The 21,746-nt window shown below is 32.9% G+C and overlaps 1 protein-coding gene across 1 annotated transcript in view; it reads right to left on the reverse strand.

Annotated features, from left to right (window-relative positions):
- LOC140962059 (uncharacterized) overlaps positions 1–21,746 on the reverse strand; it is a 101,546-nt gene that overhangs the window by 42,740 nt on the left and 37,060 nt on the right. The gene's annotated exons all lie outside the window — the stretch shown is intronic.

Consider the following 21,746-nt stretch of genomic DNA (forward strand, 5'->3'; position numbering starts at 1 on the left):
TGAGTATGTACATGAGCAACAGGATGCTCAACAATGATTCCCATAGACATACAATAATCATTGAAAGTCTGGGAAGTAAATTCACCAGCATTATCAAGTCTAATTTTCTTGATTGTATAATCGGGAAATTGATTCCTCAATTTTATTATTTGAGCAAGTAATCTTGCAAATGCAACATTTCGAGTTGACAATAAACATACATGTGACCATCTGCTGGAGGCATCAATCAATACCATAAAGTATCTGAATGGTCCACATGGTGGATGGATTGGTCCACAAATATCACCCTGAATACGTTCAAGAAACATTGGTGATTCAGTTTGGATTTTGGCTGGTGATGGTCTTATAATAAGTTTTCCAAGAGAACATGCTTTACATTGAAACTTATTATTCTGAAAGATCTTCTGGTCTTTCAACGGATGACCATGTGTATTTTCTATAATTCTTCGTATCATTGTTGAACCAGGATGTCCTAATCGATAATGCCAATTAGTTAATATTGAAGAATTATCAACTACCATGTTTGATTCAATGAGACTTATATGTGTATAATGCAATCCAGTAGGGAGTATTGGTAGTTTTTCAATCACATATTTCTTTCTTGATTTATATGTGATAAGACACATATATTTCTCATTCCCTTCTTTTTTTGTTTGAGTATCATACCCATGGGAATATATATCATTAAAACTCGACAAATTTCTTTTCGATTGTGGTGAATACAAAGCATCATTGATCAAAAATTTTGTACCATTAGGTAATAAAAATTGTGCTTTACCACAACTTTAATCAAATCTACAGGACCTGATATTGTATTCACCATTGTTTTTGTTGGTTTTAGTTCCAAGAAATATCTTTTATCTTGGAGTATAGTGTACGTTATACCACTATCAGTTATGCAAACTTCCATGGGATTAGTTCCTTGTTTAACTTTGTTCGTGGCATTTTCCATATTTGAACTTCAAAAATATGCAATGAAAAAAAATTACTGAAAATACATATGTAAATATAACACATATCATAATTGTACAATAAAACATTATCTTATGAATACATGAAAAATAAATTATTGTAAATTTATATTTCACCTAGTATATTGTTCATTTTCAGAGAAATCATTGAGAAAATCTGCAGCATCAGTATTTTTCATTTCTATCCCACCAACATATTGATCATTTTCAGAGAAATCATTCAGAAAATCAGCAGCATCAAAATGAGTTGAATCAGTCAAACGGTCACTGCGTTCAGTGAAGTTGGTCTCTTTTTCTTTCCCCTTTATCGATTCTTTATAGAGCTTGCAAAGGTGCTCGGGGGCTCGACAAATACGAGACCAATGTCCTGGAGTGCCGCATCTGAAACAAGAACTTTCGAATCTTTTCGAGTGAATTTCATTCACACTCATGTTCTCATGATGCATTTTCAGTGGGTGGTTCGTGACGCCTTTTTGATATGAGTTATAAAAATAACTATCTCGATTGTTTTCAAAACCACGGCTTCGACCACGACCATGACCAATTCCACGTCCATGACCTCGACCTCGACCTCGACCAAAACCTTGTCTTTGAATTTGATTTTGGTTTCCAGGTTTAAATTCATTTTTACTTACAGCATTTACTTCTGGAAATGCTGTTGATCCAGTGGGTCGGGACTGATGATTTCTCATTAATAGCTCGTTGTTCTTTTCCGCCACAAGAAGACAGCCGATAATTTCAGAATATCTAGCAAATCCACGCACTCTATATTGTTGCTATAAAGTTATATTTGATGCGTGAAATGTTTTTTCAAGCAATTTTGATTCTGTAACCTCATGTCCACAAAATTTTAATTGCGAGATTATTCGATATATCCCCGAATTGTAATCACTTACTTTCTTAAAATCTTGGAATCTCAACATATTCCATTCATCACAGGCGGTCGGAAGTATAACTTCCCTCATATGTTCAAATCTTTCTTTTAATTCTTTCCACAGAGCCATGGGATCTTTTTCGATGAGATATTCACATTTCAAACCTTCATCAAGATGTCGACGCAAAAATATTTTAGCTTTTGCTTTTTCTTGTGATGAAGAAATACCATTTTCTTTAATAGTAATGGATAAAAAACAAATACAAGCATTCGTAAAAATTAAAAAAACACACGAGAAGGATATTCTCCGATAAATACAAGATTCGTGAGTATTATAACAAAAATAATTAAAAATAATCTTGAGAAAGCCATCTTCTTTTTTTTCGAAAATTTGATGAATAATAATTTTTAGAGAAGAAGAGAAAGTTGGAGTGATTGAATGTGTTTGTGAGATCATATTTATAGGGCAAAAACTAGCCGTTTTGTTACCGTTGGTGTACAAAAAAATAAATGTATGTATTTGTATAATTTTATGGTAATAATATGGTGTATATAATATTAGTCATGTTTAAATAATTATGTATATAATATCACATTATTATAATGAGATGTCATAAGGTATTTTGTTTAAAAACCTTATAGGCTTTTATATTTGTCGTATCCCTTACCGGGAGTGTGGGATGCCGTCTTAACATCCTCCCAAGATTTATAACAAGTTTTTTGAAAAATTTATTTTTATTATTTATAATAACATTATATTATATATTAAATATATACACAATAAATAAATAAACAATAAAATAAATATTATTACTTTTGTTACTTTTTTCTTCTGTTTTGGAGCTTGGAAAAATATGGAGACTTTTAGAGCTTCCTGCTGATAACGTGTTATGAAAAAGTAAAAATTTACGGTAAAAAGTAAAATTCTCAAACTCTCAAAATTATCACACTACATATTTTATAATATTTTTCTCTCAACTCAATTGTGATTTTCTTCACAAATGAGAGATCTATTTATAGAAAATCTTTGGAAATAATCCAAAAATAATTACATCATTACATTCATCATCACACACTAATTTTAAATATTTACAACTCTTATTTTCAACATTCAACTTTCTTATTTTCAACATTCAAATATTAATTTTCAACAATAATATTAATATTAATATTTTCCATAAAATTTTATTGGAATACACAATAAATTAATAAATTATCTCATTTTATCGTTGGTAAATACATACTCGAACATGATGTCCCTAAAATTGTCACATCTAGGTAGACCCAAGCTAATGTCTGAAATTGGCCTAACTCGTTAAGGGTCAGGCCTCATTGTTAACTAGGGGTCAGAAAAGTCTGATCCACACTGTGACCGTTGGAATCGAATATTATATATAGCTTAGGAGTTCGGTTGAAGAAGGGTTAATGAAAAATCCACAAACAACTACATTGAGAACAAATCAGTCAGTTGCGATTCACATTTGATTTTATTCAATTTGAAAATCACAAAATTTTAGCTCTCACCTAATTAATTTATTCTTAGCATTCAGACTATTCTTTAGAGCTATTCAGTAACAACTGATAATTGATAAGAAGAATTAAGAATTTCAGTTTAACATTGTTTAACTCCAAATAAAGTGAGTTATTACAATTCTTTGTAATCAATCAATGTCTTTAGTAAATTTCTATCCTTGAGATAGAAAGAGTGACGTAGAAGCATTTGAAGTCTTTGAATATCTATAAAAATCTTTGTCTCCATCATTTTATTCATTATGCTATCACGATATCTTAGCCAAAATATTCAAAATATCTTTTAGTTTGTTTCCGCACTATTACTATTAGTTAACTGATCGATATTGACACACAAGATTTCAAAACCGGTTCCTTAAAGAGCTGATTTATATCCGAAAAGATTTCATAAATCGAAGTGTTTTTTCAATCCCTCCTTCTAAACACATCATTTATATTAACTAAACCTAACACACGGGGAGACGCTGCTCATAGATTTCTATGCAATAAATTTTTTTGACATATTGGGAATTTGGGAGGAGTAATAGGAAGGAAAACATACTTGGATAGTTGTCTTGTCGGAATGATGGTGAGTTTTTATTGTTTCCTCTAACTAATATCATATTATAACATTTGTATCTTTATTTATGTAGACTTGGGTGTACGAAAAATTCCTTCCTTATGAGTAGTATTCGAATCTCCACATACATATCCCTGTTTGTTTAAGTAGGGTGAAAGCAAGATCCCGATAAAAGTTGAAGACGCGGAGACTTTGCTAAAAAGAATTACTCGTACAAAGGTATTTTGTTTTAAGATTATTTTTTAATATAGCAAATGTAATAATTTTTTTATTTCTGAAAAATGTTTGAAATCATTCTAATTGGTAAGGAATTGGGGTATCTGGTGAGAGATAAAAAATGTAGAGGTAAACAAATAAATTCATCATTTGTATTTTATGATGTATTGAGAATTGGTGTTGATTTTTTTAGGTGCTAAATTTTTAGGGGTCATCTAAAATGAACGAGGAGGAAACAACATGTAAAATTAGGATATTGGAAAAACTTGTGGAAGATCAATTCCATGAGATTCAAACACTTGGACAAATCTGTTGTCAAACTAATAGAAATATGACAAAAGATGTTGTTGGTGGTTGGGTAGATGGTAAACTTGATGGGGGAAAAATGACGACAAGAATGTTTTTCTTTTGAAGATTTTGACACAGTTTTAGGTGGAAACAATGAAGTCCATGCTGATGATGTTGTGACATATTTGATTAAAGGAGATGATGTTGGTTTCACCAAGTTGGATATGGAATTAAATAAGGTTCACATCGAGGATTCTTCGAGGGAGGTAGTAGATGAAAGAGATGATGTTAATGGTGTCATTGGTTCACAAGAGGACAAGGTCAGTAATGTTATATCTTCAATTGTGAATAATGTAATGACAAGAACTAATCGTGTGAAAAAGAGAAAGCCAAATAAATTTGTGTAACGTCCAAAAGCCAACCTACGTAAATCACATGTATGCAAATGAATTAAATTACACAATTGTTTTGTTTAATTGATTTTTAATGCCTACATGATGCATATTATATGATTAAGGGTCTAATGACATGATTTTATGGAAATTGTAGATTTTTTCCGAATATTCGATAATAAGCTAGGGAAAGGAGACCGAAGACGACCAAGACAAAATAAATATTTTTCAATTAATTTTTTAAGGCTTCTTAATATAATTAAAAATGATTAAAATTTTTTAAAAATGATAGAGTTCAAATTATTTTACGATACGAGATCGATTTTATCCGAGAAGCCGGTTTTTGGCAAACGAGAGACTTTAAAATATCAAATGCATTATTTTTGAAAACTAATTTCTATAAAATTTTATTTTTCAATTAAATAAGTGTTATTGGGTCTAATTTACCTAGGATGAGTATGCTCAATTGTTCCTAAACTTGAAAGCCCAAAACTCAAACCCATTATCATACAAATTAAAACCTATAAAATAAAAAACCTAGGCTTTGGAGACCAATATTAAGCTGAACACAACACACACTAAATTTCGAGAACTCTAAGGGAAGAAAACAAGGAGTCTTCGTCACCCGTTCGTTCTTCTTCGCACACCACGCCGACAATCGTATTTTCGAGTATTCTAAAACGCAAAGGCACGTTTCTAAATCCTTTGACGCATCATTCAAACAATATTATGCATGTTTTGATTAATTTTGTATGAAAAATATTTACGTTCGATGGGTTTAACGATATAACGATTATTTTCAAAATTTTGATGATTTTACTCTTGTTTATTAAACTCTATGATTCCTAAAGACACGCTGCCAATAAGAGGTGTTTAAAGGACGGGAAAAGAGTCTTCAAGAGATAAAATACATGCTGGAAATCGAGCTTGGCCGAGATAAGAGAGTCCTAGGGTTTTCTAGTATAACCGATGGGAAGATGGCTCGGCTATGTGGCTTGGCACCATGTGGCTCGGCCAAGTCTCGATTAGGGGTCGTGTGGGTCATGTTTCAGGGTCTGGTAGGGTCCTAGAAGGGCTAGGACCCGTGGTTTGTCGATAGGGAAGAGTTCATGATCACATGGACTCTTCCCATGCGCATAGATTGCATGACGCGATCTGTTGCTGCGTGAGGGTCAAGGCTTGACTAGGGTGGTCTAGGCTAGGTCTGAGGGTGGTCCAGTGAGGGTCAGGAGGGTTTGGGCTCAAGTGGTGGCTCGATCAAAGCATGAGGGAACTCGCGTGGTTCTTAGGGACTCACGTGCAGGGGCTGGTGCGCTGGGTTAGGCTAGGTCAGTGAGGGTCCAGGAGGCTTGAGTGAGGGGTTGCTCCATGATGGTCTGGGCGTGGCTCGAGGAAATTGAGTCGTGGCTAAGTATGCATAGGCTAGGGTTCGAAATTTTGGTTCAGTAAAAGAAAGAGTTTGAACCCTGGTCCACGAGGGTCGGTTAATGGTTCACGAGGGTAATTTAGGTATGAAAAGTTCATGATAAATGTTTGAGACTAAAATATTAAAGTTTGAATTAATCCGAAAATTAAAAGCTTTACGAATTAGTAGATAGGGAATTAAATCGAAAGCTTTGAATTTAAGCTAAATAAAAATATTAACAATTTAATTTAAGCTTAAATAAATATTTGGGATGGTCTAGATTCAATAAAGTAAGGAAAAGTCAAAATCGAGAAATTTTACGTCCAAGGGCAAAACAGTCATTTTATACCTGGGTAGTACGAAAAGGGGTTGGCAGCGTCCTGAAGGATCAGAACACATGTTAAATGATATATCATGATGATTTTGATGAAAATACGATATTTTATGATTTATGGTAAAGCTATGTCATTTTTACTGTAAAAATGTTATTTTTGGAAGGTCATGATATTTTATGAATTAAAAGGAAAGGAAAATGTTTTGAAGGATGTAAATTGACTGTGATAAAGAGGATATGATATATATTTTTGAGAATATCATGAGGAAAAAGGCCTTAGAGAGAGCCCGTTTACGGGAAAATGCTCCGCCCAACTATCGTATTTCCATTTTTACGTCAGTGCCTAGTGCCCGTCCCCATGCGCAATGATGAGCTAAGACTGATCAATCGACCAGAGGATAAAAGGCTAGTCACTTTCAAGGATCAAACTTCACCCAAAATGATAAATAATTGACAGCTTTACGATTCTACGATTTCATGATTTCTGATTTATTTATGATTAAAAGCTTATTTTGAATAAAAATATGATTTTAATGCATGTACTTGTATATATATTATTTGCTACTCATGTTTAGGAAGTGCTGAGTCATTAGACTCATTAGGTTTGAATGCTGCAGGTGATGATGTTAATGAGGGAAGCGCTGACGCTTGAGTGGATCGAGGTAGACAGTACACTCCCGAGGGACTTTATTTTTCGCATTAGCTTGACGCGAAAATTTTAAAGGATTTTGTTAATAATTTAATTAGGGATTTTTATGCTTTATTTTGAAGTTTGTATGATAATGTTAAAGGTTGAAATTGAATTTTGTTAATTGACGATTTAGAGATTTTTATGCACTTGAGATTTAAATGTTAATTTATTTTGATTTATGAAAATGTTAAGTTAGTTTAATGGTGAATTTAGAAAATTGATGTTTTTTTTTTAAAAAAAAATTAGTAGAATTTTAAAATTAAAAAGTAGAGGACGTTTCAGTTTGTCACTCCTCCAAGTTCCACTCCAAGACGCAAAACAATGTCCATTGTAGAATGCAAAGAGTGCACTGTAATTAGTGATGAGGCATTGTGCATTTTAATTGTTTTGAATTTTGTTATTTTTTGTAATGATGTCATTAATTTAATTTGTTGGTAAATTTTGTTGTTCCATAGGGAAACACAAGCGTAGAAGACGAAAAGATATAAACTAATAAAGACGAGTTAAAACTTAAAAACTACAGAGGTAGAGAAGATTTTTGTGGTTGTGAAGAAGTTTCGAACAAAGAACGCAATATCATAATGAATAATCTCACAGGGGAAAAATTAAGGTACACCTCTTGCAATTTTTTAAATTTATTTCATTTTTTTATTTTATTGGAGTTAACCATATTCTTGTTTTTGTAGTGGCAATGTGTGGGAAGGAGAAAGATTCAAAATTTATGACCTTGAATTATGTGATTTATTGTTTGGGAATGTTTTAAAAAACATTATCATCAATTGTCATATGAAATTGTAAGTGAGTATAGTAGAAAAATGGTTTTGAAATATTTTGCATGGATATGACAGTCCAGGTTTGTATTTTTAAAAAAAATTGAATGATTGATTTGTATACATGAAATATAAATATGATAATATCTTATTTTCATGCTTAGGAGGAGGTATTGGGTGCATAACAGAGGCTGAAGACGATGGTACCATGATTTTTTTTAAAAAAAAATCACATTTGACAAATGATTCGAGGGGAAATTAGAACAACTAAATAGGAAGTTGATTATATGTCTTAGAATTTTGTTGTTCCGAACTCACGTCAAATATCATCAATTCTTGCTTGTATACAAAACTGAGAAAAGCGAGTTTTAATTTAGAAACTCGATATACACATTCATGTCATTTGGAATAGCAAGAGCTTATGTAAGTTAATATTTGAATGTATTTTTAATCACAAGCAAGTTGTTGTTCATATTAACTGAGTGTTCTTTGTCATTTTGTTAAGCTACTTTCTTAGTTGGGTATATGAGGATTATGTTCGATTACCAAACGAGGGAGTATGTGAACCAATTTTTCTTCCGATAACAAGGTGTTGATATAAATTGCAGTGTTTACATATGTTTGTGGGCAGATTACTATGCTCGTGATGACGATGAAGCTTGGACCTATGAAGAGATTGCAAAATGAACACTTTCAGAGCACGTATCACTGCAACAATTTTATCTGATAGTAATAGTGTGTTCAGTAAAGAGTCGTGATGGTCGAAAACATTTTTAGGATGGATAATCTGAGTTGGTGTTTTGTATGGATAATACTAACTTGTAGTATTTTCAGGTTTAACTTAACGAGCTTATGTTAACTTTTATATTAGAAGTACTTACATTGAAACTATTTATTTAATTCATGCACTACCGAGTTCTTGAAATCCTGAATTCTTGATTCTACTGGTACACTAGTTGCTCATAAAATAGCAGAACAACTCATCACCATCATTTTAATACTTCTAACACAAGTCATTATCGTAATAATTTCCGGCATAAAATAGGTTAATTTAGGGATACAACAAAATTGATTTTGGTATATTTTGTATTATAATGAGTACATAACTCTAGAATTTGAGCATATATTAAGAAGGGAACCACTAACATAAAAATTCAACCCATATATCGATTTAATGAGGAAGAGTTGGGAAAATAATCATTTTAATACACCGAACACAAGTCAATATCATAAAAAAATTCCGGCATACAACAAAATTGATTTTGGTATATTTTGTAATCTAATGGGTACATAAATCTAGAATTTGAGCATATTAAGAGGGGAACCACTAGCATAAAAATGCAAACTCATATATCTGTTTTATGAGTAAGAGTTGAGAAACCAACTCCTCACAATCATTTTAATACATCAAACACAAGTCAATATCATAAAAAAAATCCGGTATACAACAAAATTGATTTTGGTATATTTTGTATTCTAATAGGTACATAAATCTAGAATTTGATTATATATTATGAGGGGAACTACAAGCATAAAAATGCAAACCCATATCTCCATTTAATAAGCAAGATTTGGGAAACCTACTCTTCACTATCATTTTAATACACACAACACAAGTCCATATCATAAACATTTCCGGCATAAAATAGGTTAATTTCAGCATACAACAAAAACGATTTTGGTATATTTTGCATTCTAATGGGTACATAACTCTATAATTTGAGCATATATTAATAGGGGAACCACTAGCATAAAAATGTAAATCCATATATCAATTTAATGAGTAAGAGTTGGGAAACCAATTACTCATATTCATTTTAATACACCGAACACAAGTCAATACCATAAAAAATTCCGGCATACAACAAAATTGATTTTGGTATATTTTGTATTCTAATAGGTATATAAATATACAATTTCAGCATATATTAAGGACGGAACCACGAGGATAAAAATGCAAACATGTATATCCATTTAATGAGTAAGAGTTGGGAAACCAACTCCTCACAATCATTAATACACCAAACACAAGTCAATATCATAAAAATTTCCGGCATACAACAAAATTGATTTTGGTATATTTTGTATTCTAATGGGTACATAAATCAGAATTTGAGCATATACTAAGAGGGGGAATCACAAGCACAAAAATGCATACCCATATCTTCATTTAATGAGTAAGAGTTGGGAAACCTAATCCTCACCATCATTTTAATGCACACAACACAAGTTCATATCATAAACATTTTTGACATAAAATAGGTTAATTTCAGCATGCAAAAAAAACGATTTTGGTATATATTATATTCTATTGGATGCATAAATCTAAAATTTGAGCATATATTAAGAGGGGAACTACAAGCATAAAATTGCAAACCCATATCTCAATTTAATGAGTAAGAGTTGGCAAACCTACTCCACACCATCATTTTAATAATCACAATACAAGTTCATATCATAAATATTTCCGACATAAAATAGGTTAATTTCAGCATACAAAAAAAAAAACGATTTTGATACATTCTATATTCTATTGTGTACAAAAATCTAGAATTTGAGTATATATTAAGAGGGGGTCCATATTATAAACATTTCTGGCATAAAATAGGTTAATTTCAGCATACAACAAAAACAAGTTTGGTATATTCTGTATTCTATTGGATACATAAATCTAGAATTTGAGCATATATTAAGAGATGAACCACTAGCATAAAAATGCGAACCCATATATTCATTTAATTAGTAAGAGTTGGGAAACCTACTCCTTACCATCATTCAAGTCCGTATCATTTCCGGCATAAAATAGTTTAATTTCAACATACAACTAAAAAAAATTTGGTATTTTATGTATTCTATTGAGTACATAAATTTAGAATTTGAGAATATATAAGAGGGGAACCACTATCATAAAAATGCAAACCCATATATTCATATAATGATTAAGAGTTGGGAAACATGCTCATCACCATCATTTTAATACACACAACACAAGTCCATATCATAAATATTTTCGGCATAAAATAGGTTAATTTCAGCATACAACTAAAACGATTTTGGTATATTCTGTATTATTTTGGATACATAAATCTAGAATTTGAACATATATTAAGAAAGAAACCACTAGCATAAAAATGCAAACTCATATATCCATTTAATGAGTAAGAGTTGGCAAACATACTCCTCACCATCATTTTAATGCGCACAACACAAGTCCATATCATTAACATTTCTGGCATAAAATAGGTTAATTTCTGCATACAACAAAAATGATTTTGGTATATTTTGTATTCTATTGGGTACATAAATCTATAATTTGAGCAGATATTAAGAGGAGAAACAATAGCTTAAAAATGCAAACTCGTATCTCCATTTAATGAGTAAGAGTTGGCAAACCTATTATTCGCCATCATTTTAATACACAACAAAATACCCCGCCCCAGCGCGCCCACCTCGCATAAAATTGTCTTGAGCGTGCTAGGGTGGGTAAAAATCACCGCCCCAGCCCGCCCTACCTCGGCTTAAAGTTGTCTTCGGCGCGCTAAGGCAGGTAAAAATCCTCACCCCAGTGCGCCTACCTCGGCTTTCCTATCCATCTTCACGTGCAGGGGCAGACATAAAATATGTTAATTTCAGCATACCAAAAAATGCATAAAAATGGGAATATTAAGAAGGGAACCACAAGCATAAAAATGCGAACCTATATATCGATTTAATGAGTAAGAGGGGGAAATTATTCACCATCATTTTGATACACCAAACACAAATCAATATCATAATAATTTTCAGGATAAAATATGTTAATTTCGGTATACAACAATAACGATTTTGGTATATTATGTATTTTTTATAGGGTACATAAATCTAGAATTTGAGCATATATTAAGAGGGGAACCACAAACATAAAAATACAAACCCATATATCGATTTAATGAGTTAGAGTTGGGAAACCAACTATTCACCATCATTTTTAATATACCGAACAAAAGTCAATATCGTAATAATTTTCGGGATAAAATATGTTAATTTCAGCATACAACAAAAACGATTTTGGTATATTCTATATTCTATTGGGTACATAAATCTCGAATTTGAGCATATATTAAGAGGAGAACCACAAGCATAAAATATATTAATTCCACCATAAAACCACAACAATTTAGTTTATTTACGGCCTACAATATGTTCATTTATTTGTTGTTGCAGTATAAGCATGTCTAATCATCAACTTATTTTTGTTGATATGTAGGCATGTGCTTGTGTAGATGGGCACTGAGGTAGTCGAAAAATTGGCGTCATTTTTGCATATTATCAAATTCTACAATCAACCTAACAGATAACAAAACCAACAAGATAACAAAACAAAGAATATATTAGTTGACAACAATCATGTTACATATTACTAGGACACAAATGACATGAAAATAAAACAATAAAGAAAATACACAAGTCCATGTTTCTAACACAAATTATACCTAAAGGACAACAACAAGAACTTAGACTCAATGAACAAAAGTCCAAATTCATTAATATGACATAAGAACATGACTCAATGACTCAACAAAATACCATAAAATAAAAGTGAGTCTCGCAAAAAGATCATAAAGGCAATGATACATCACCAATACTAGTACACCTTGATCGAGTAAACCTTCTTGTTGACGTGGTCTCGCAAATTCTGTGTTATATCATCCTCTTTTTCCTGTGAATTAGAAAATGCATTAGTTGTTTTCCTGTCAATCATAATATTGTGAGACACAAATATACTAATATAAGATTTTTACTTGTAAGTCAAAAAACTCAAAACTAGGTTAACAAAACATAACCCAAAGGCTAGTCAATCGGTCCTTTGTAACTTCGTCGATTGTGCCCTTTCTTATGAAACCGACCACACAACACCCGAAGAACTACTTGCGATAGTATCTTGAGTTCTTTTTCGTCCGATTTGGCTTCGAACATTGGGGGGATTGATTACTAATGCGTGATTGGCATTGTATTCATGCATCTCAAACACAAGAATCAGATTTAGGATTCAATTGTAAGTTTCACGACATAACTCCATCGTAAAGTATTTGTCACAAGTTCATATAAAAACACTGATTTTGTCTCTATTGCTTTCATGGAAGTCTGTTAAGCTGCCAAGCTCTACATGAAAACTCGTAGAAGACAAATCAACAGCAAATGATTTATCCTCATCCACAACCTCAAAATTCCAACCACATGCCTTATGCACTTGCAAGCTATGAGATTCAACATTTTTTTTTCAAGAACATTCTCCTTTGATGGACTCAATCTTTTATCCATCCTCGTTGACGCTTCACGTCTTTAGTGCATCATGTCCATAATTTGAATGTGTGTGTGGTTCTCCATGCACACAATAGGAATAAATCTTGCTTCTTTAACCCAACTATTCCAACATTAAGCTATATTATTGTTTATTACACCCCACCGATTTCCAGGAAACCATGTATTTGCCCAACTTTCTGGAGAGGAATTGACTATAAAGTCTCAGGCAAGTGGCATTGATGATATTATATTGTTAATATGCATTTCAAACTCCTGCCTTGATGATGGATATGCAGCTTTTTTGAACACAGATGATCGATGTTTCTTGTTGTGAAGTGGATATCTTTGCATGACCTATATTAAAAAATAGAGAAAGATTATAAACCATAATACATATAATAATATTTTAAAAAATGTTTCCTAACACAAATATATAATTACTTACAAACTTGTTTCACGAAATTATCTATCAAACGGCACAGAAAATGCGCATGATGACTGCCTGAGAATATTAACTTAACAACATTGATTATTCCAGGATGCCTATCGGAGAAAAAAGTGTACTCATCGAACTCCATACAGTTTTGTAAAATCAGAGCACCTTTAAGTTGGAAACAAAATAATCCCTAGTTATCATCATTTTCAGCATCCTCAACTGAATGTGCTAATGTAAAAAGATCATCGTTCGCATCTTTTGCAATAACAACAAAAATATTTCCCTTGTATTTATTCTTTGTCATCCAAGAAAACCAAGAGTCTACATCAACAGACAAAACCAATTGCACGTGCAAAGACACAGATGAATAATCGTTCAAATTTATTAATACAAAGGTCAATTTCACACTCAACAATACTTCTAGAATTAGTTTTTTTGATGGCACTACAATACATCTATCTTAAGACCCATCATCTGCACCATGAATGTCATGCATAGCCAATTCCTTTCATTTCCAAATCTTGTGGTAACTGAGCTCGACCCCATAATCTCTTTGTATGTCTTTCAACATCATACGTGGTTGATACAACGGCTCTCTCCTCAATCTATCCATCACAACATTGGAAACCTATGCGACATCATCTTTAGGAAGTTCTCTACTACGTACGTAGATTGTAATCTCCACATGTATGTATTAGATTACATTTTTCTAATATAAAAAATATTGTCAGATTTGTGTCTCGAGCATAAATTCTCCAAGAATAGTTGTTTACATTATAGACAAGAGTAACCTTCTCATTATCATTCTTTCGGTATGAAAAAGAACTTCTCATAGCAATTGCATAATTTTTAGCATAAACTCGAAATTCAGCAGCATCCTTGAATATTTGACCTCCATCAAATGTCTATGGAATTTTTTAACAAATCAACTTCAAGATTACTGCCATTATTATTCACTATGTCATCTTCAGATTCAACCCTATTTTAAGTAATGTAAAGTTTTGTACCTTTTAAAAAATTATTAATATAAAACACGTGAAATAATACTCATGTTCTAGATAACAATGCAAATGATCAGTTAATTGAAAAATATAACTAAGAAATCATCTAAATTCACAAGAATCACACTCACAACAGATCTCTCATCGGTAGTTGCACTCTGGAAATGCATTACCAAACAAAACAAAAATAAAACATCAACAAAAACCCAATTCACGTGGAAAGTAAAAATTAAGACATAAGTTTTTTACCTACCAATATTATGGCCTCCAATTTGGTCTTTTTTCACTGCCCTCATGTTAATTACTGTCAGTCTCATAGATGTGTGAAGATGGGTCATGATATGGACGTCATCATCTTTATTCAACATCACATACATCTTCTGATGGAGGGCTAGATATTGCAAGGTAATAGTTTGTGGAGAAATCTCCATACATTTTCTCCCAAAATTAAGAAACAACTCTGTTAGACTGAATCCATTAAATATTGAAATAATATAGAGTTCATTTTTATACTCTTAGCTACCCAAAATGAAAAATTTGATGATCCAGACCCAGATTCCATTTCTCCAAGAAATCAAACAAAAAACCTGCGTCAACTAAATGGTTAAATTTTTTTATGGAAAATATTTTACTAAACAGAGAATTAAAAACATAAATACTCACACTAAACTACAAAAAATTATCTGTAAAATCCAAAATACGATAACGTAATCCAACTGCTTGCAAATCTAGGAAATATGAACAATGCCTAATTAAATTATTTTAATTGCATTATTCAATGTGATAGGAATGTTTACATGTTTAAAATATGATTTTGAATTAGAATGCATAAAAGTTTAAAACAACGTTTTAAATGTTATTCGAGACGCAATCGAGGAACGGAGACCACAGACCGTAAAGGGGAATTTTTTTTATTAAAGAATTATTTTTAATTATTTAATACATGACATATTTTATATGATATTTTCCAAAATGGTAACTTTTGATATGTTTTTACGTGCCAAGTAGTATTTTAAATCGGTAATCGATTTTCGACGAAAATATGAATTTTTTGGGAACTCGGCTAATATTTTAGAAAACTTTCCTAAATGAAATATTTTTCCTACATTATAATGTGCCTATTGGGCCTATTATACTTTGGTTATTGGGTATAAACTTGTACCAATTATTTTATATCAAAGCAAGGCTCCAAAACCCTAACCTAAACTTCATAACTCACGCACACAAGCAACTCACGACCACTCACACACTAAATTCAAAGGCAAATCACATGAATATTGAAGGAAATTCAGCAAGGTCTTCTCCCCCATCTCTCCGTCAATGTCAATCGCATCAAGGATTGTTTTTCGTGTGTGAAATACGCGAAAGAACGAATTAATCTTCCTTCACTCATCGTTCATACCATATTATGGGTGTTTAATCATGTTTGCATGAAAAATATGAAATCATCCTTTTATTTATATTTTTAAGGCATGTACATAATAAAACTTTGATTTTTATGCTTCTAAATTCACGATTATGATGCACAAAAGGGATTCCTTGATAGAGCTATTAGGAAAGATATTTTTCAACATGTTTAAGGGTCCTTAGATGAATTTTTAAGGGCTGGAAAGTATGGATGCAAGAGCTGAACGTTTCTTTGGGTTTAAAGGGACTAGGGTTTCCGTTTTTGTTCCTAGGAGGGAGCGGCTGCTAGCTGATGTTTGGGATGTGTTCAGAGGTCCATAGAGGGTCGAGCCGTGGTCCTAGATAGGTTGAGGGAATGCTGGTGTGAGGGCTAGGGATGAAGCATGAGAGGGAGAGTCGCGCAAGCCATTTAGGGCTTGGGTTTGGGGGCTGTGGGTGCTATTTTGACTAATTCTAGTTTTAGGTTTGGTTTGTCGGTTTACGATTTTACGTTATGCACTGCGTTCTTTTGGATTTTCAAATATAGGTTGGTTTGTTTATTTTAAATGACAAAATTATACATCTGTAATTATATTCGGCTGAAAGTATTTTAAGAAAGAAAAAAAATTCTCTAGTATATTTTAAAGAAAATGAGTAATAGACGTTTCATTATCTTCATAAACTCATTCATAAAACATTCACCAAATCTAATAAAAGTATTTATAAATCCACTAATAATATAGAAATATAAACACAAGACTATATAATCAAAATACAATACCAACAAAGTAAATCGAATAGAAACTAGAGACAATTAAAAAAAACACAAATCGATTACATAAAGTACAACAACACTATAACAACATAATAATAATATATACAACAAAAATAGAGTGACGGATTGACAATACATTAAAACAACAAACCACAAATTCAAATCACTCATAAACTTGCACAAACGTACAATAACTAATTACAATTACAAATTTTTTTGAAGTATAACATCCGAAAAACCAATAACATACTGATGAATTGAACTAACATCAGTTCTACCCTTAAACCAACACAAACTAAAGAAAATCCAATTATGTTGACTGTCTTGTTCCTCCCGTGTCTTCTACGTTGAGCTTTCAATCATGTATTTAAAGAAAAATAAAAATCTTGTGAGAACTAACAAGTTTGTGTGTATGTCATATATATGTAAAAAAAAAGAAGAAGTACATATTGAGATAAAATATGTTTGTGTAACATAAAATTGAATTATTAGACAATCTCTTAAGAAAAATCAACATATACCCAAAAATGTCTAATATAGAATTCATTAATAATGATAATAATATAATTTGGTTTTAATTATTCTTTTTTCTTGCCTTCATCGATTCTCAAACAAGGTAGAGACAACCAAATATAATTGAATTTATTCATTTTTTAGGCTCCTTTACCATATGTTGCTGTTAGGAAGAATGAAATGAACATTGAAATGAAGTAATATAAATTAATAAGAAAGTTTGTGAAAAATATAAAATTGCTGGACATAAGAATGATATGAACATTGAAATGAAGTACCATAAATCAATAAGAAAGTTGGCGACAAATATAAGATTACTGGACAAATCGAGCAAAGAAAAAAGAAGAAGAAAGTCACTTACTTTGCTTTCGTACTTCTCCAAAAAGTCTACTGCCTAGGTCACTTGTTTGTTTTCCTTTGTTCTACTTTATGTAACCCGATTCGAAATCTTCGTCGCGTCGTTCATGGGTTTTGCGTGGCATGTAGTCTTGAAGGAGGTGGTGGAAGGCTAGGGTTGTTTTGGATCGACATGAAAGAGATTGGGAGAAGTGAGAATGAGGTGTGGTGAGAGAAAAGAAAAAAATGGTGATAAATAAATATTAATGAAAGAAAATGAATAAAAAATTGAGGAATGAGTTAAATTTTTTTCTCTTCTATCAAGTATTGCAGGAAAATTTCAAAAGATATGGGGACTGAACACAACAAACTTGTGTTTGTGGATGTGGATGTGGATTTTCTCTCAATTTACCCTATTTAAAATATATAATGATTTAACATAATTTATTGAATATAAAAATTTTAAAAGAAGGGGCCGGAATTTTGTGGGTTTTTTTTAAAAATAATTTAAAATTTAAAATTTAATTCAAAAATAATTTTAAAAAAAATGTTTCAAAAAATACTGCAATCCGTGCTTTGTAATCACAGGACCATCGTCCACGTTGCGAGCGTCCGCGCTTCGTAAGCGAGGAATATTGCAACATGGAGCCACGTAAGCGCGGACGCTCCAACGTGGAGCAGCGTCCGCGCTTCGTTCGAGCATCCGCGCTTACCAAGCGCGGACGATCGACGTGGCGCTGTTCCATTGGACCGACCTTTATCTGCGTTGGATTCCCTTTTTCCTTCTTCCTCCTTCCTCCTTCCTCCTTCCTTTATCCTTTCATTTTCGCATTTCTCAGTTTCTCCCTTCCTCACGGAAATTTTTTCGAGATCGTTACCGTTGAACTAAATTTAGAAGATCTACAACATATTTCAGAATGACAGATAATCGAAATGCAGAAGATTCCAGTGTCCTCTATTTATAAGCGACACATATGTCATCAACAGTTTCTGCCTTAACCGTTGATGATATCGTGAAAGTGAAGAGGTCAGACAATTTGATTTGGAAATTATATACTGATAATTACGTACACAATCGTGTACTTGCATATTTAAATCATATGAGTTTTTATGGAGTTTTAGAATGTGGCTCACAAGTTTATGATAATAATTTGATAACTGCTCTTGTTGAACGTTGGCGACGTGAGACACACACGTTTCATTTTACATGTGGTGAAGCAACAATCACGTTACAAGATGTTTCAATAATTTTATACCAAGTACTCTGATATTTAGTACCAAGTACTCTAATAATACCAAGCAAGAGGTTGAAATCTGTCCTAATACGTTGCCAAGTACTCTGATATGTTATACCTGGGCTGTACAAGTGTCGTGGGATCCAACGAGTGCCACTTAGCGGTGCAAATAGCATGGGAACATGGGGTGCCAAAAATCGTCCATTTACCACATGAACAATCACTCGTTGATAATTTGACGACCTGCATATGTTGGCCACGACTTGGTCTTCCTACAGTTGCAACTGAAGCATTTTGCTCACGTACATCGTATTTGGCAACACGATGTTCACTAGTTTTTCTCGCCCATTTCTCATACTTCCGACATGCATAATCTGACCACAGCTGATTTTTCTGAACCATACGACCACATCTTGTCACACGTTCAATGAAATATTGTACGCAACTCAGAAGTGTCAATTGTACTATGGCATATATAGGAAGTCTACGAGCACCCTTCAACACACTGTTTAAACACTCCGACATATTGGTTGTCATTACCCCACGACGGCAACCACCATCATGAGCCAAACTCCATTTTTCTTTCGCAATTCCAGTCAAATATCGGTGCGTCAAAATGTTTTTCTGCTTGATCGCCTCCATGATTGCTTCAAACTTACAAATTTGATTTTGTGTGCCTGCCGCCTAGCATAGATATTTCAAATGCACGTCTTTGAATTTAGCGCTAAAGTTTGAACACACATGTCTAAAAAAAAAACGATGCACACCGTAAGGAGATTGAAAATATGGTAGATCTTCAGTTGCTCGCACGATTCCCTTATGTCTATCAGAAATAAGACACACCATTTTCACCACGAACAACATGTCTTCCTAGGTTCTCCAAGAACCATTTACAAGAATCTGTTGTCTCTTCATCCACAATAGCAAATGCTAGCGGTAGAACCTGATTGCTCGCATCAAGAGTGACACTGATCAACATTTTGTGCTTGTATTTGGTATACAAATGTGTACCATCGACAGTAATTATTTTCCGACAATGCCGAAACCCATCAACACACGGCCTAAATGCCCAGAAATCGTAGTTCAATGTCTTACTCATTTCAGTGTTGGCTCTGAGATGCTTCCACTCCACAGCTGTTCCCGGATTATATTTGGACAAAGCACACATATATTTGGGAAGTAATTGAACGGAGCTCTCCCATGTACCATAAGCAATTTCCATAGCACGTTTCAAAATTCTCCATGCCTTCGTGTACGAGATTTGATATCCATATTTATCCTTCACATTTTCAATGATATACTTAATCTCGTACGCAGGATCACAACGAACAACTCCCAATAGCGTATGTGCCACCATATCACTGTTCAAATTTTTATGGTCTATACCAACAGAGGTAGATATACATGTGTGAGGCCCGCCATATTTTGTTATTTTCCAATAACCAGTCTTGGCCTTCAAAGAAGAGCGAAGTCCCCATCGACAAATGACCGTAGATGAATTATTTTTACAACGTAACTTCCACAAACTGCGTGTGCTATCCACGACACGGTACTAGCGAAGTCCCCATCGACAAATGACCGTAGATGAATTATTTTTACAACGTAACTTCCACAAACTGCGTGTGCTATCCACGACACGGTACTCACGCCTGACAACTCTTACTGAATAATTCTTCACAGATGCAATAAGATCATTCTTATCTTTAAATAACATATTAAAGCATAATTCACCTCTATTTGGATTTTAATAGCTTGATTGCACTCCAAAAGGTACATCGACAGAATAAGGAGGCTCTTCCCCAAAAAAATTATTGAAAAATGATGGCATTTCAGAAGTGTTTGAAAGAAATGGTACGATCTGCCTCTGTAATGTGTCACGAGGTGGTTGTCGAGATGATGTCTCCTCATCAGGATTTGTAAAAATATTCACTTCATCATCAAAATTCATTTATTCTTCTTTAGACTCGCTACATGACATATCGGGTTAAGAATCAGTTCTCCAAATATCATCATTATTTGCTTGATCCGGACAACGAGCACTCGTATCTAATGTTGGAATCGGCCAATATGGAGCATGATTTTGTTCCGACGAGACATTGATATATTGATCCCCAATGCCCACTTACATCATCGAAACTCATATTACCAAGTCCTTTGGTAACCTGTGGAACATAAGATTCTACATCCTGGAAACAATCATATGTAGAAGTATCGGGTTGGTTATTGAAACCTGAACCGGATGCATGTGGAACGTAGGATTCAGGATAATGAAATCCAACATGATGCTCAATTGAATTTGCTTCTACGTATAAATGCAACACATGCATATTGTCATATTGCATTATAAACTGTAAAGTATTATCATCAACGAGATTGACTTGAATTTCATGCCAAGATGATCTCTCCATGAATGAATATTTTGTTGACAACGTCAGAGAAAAATTCGTTGGATCGATTCCTAACATTTTATGCACAACTTCAACCAACTCCAATAAATTAATAGACCGTAATACTCGTATCGGTCTAACAAATGGAATGCTATATTCAACCGATCCATTACCGATAACTACATGACCACCAAAATATAAGAGTACATCGATATTAGACATTTTGCCAATGAAATTTGAGAGAAAAATCACAAAGAAACTGATAACTCATTCGCCGAATATGTGATAGATTATATAGAGGAAAATTTTTGAAGAGTATTGTAATTATTGAACTTCACGTGAACTTTTGAATATTCACGTGAAA

This window comes from Primulina huaijiensis, chromosome 16 (genome assembly GCF_012295235.1).
Source record: "Primulina huaijiensis isolate GDHJ02 chromosome 16, ASM1229523v2, whole genome shotgun sequence".
Lineage (NCBI taxonomy): Eukaryota > Viridiplantae > Streptophyta > Magnoliopsida > Lamiales > Gesneriaceae > Primulina > Primulina huaijiensis.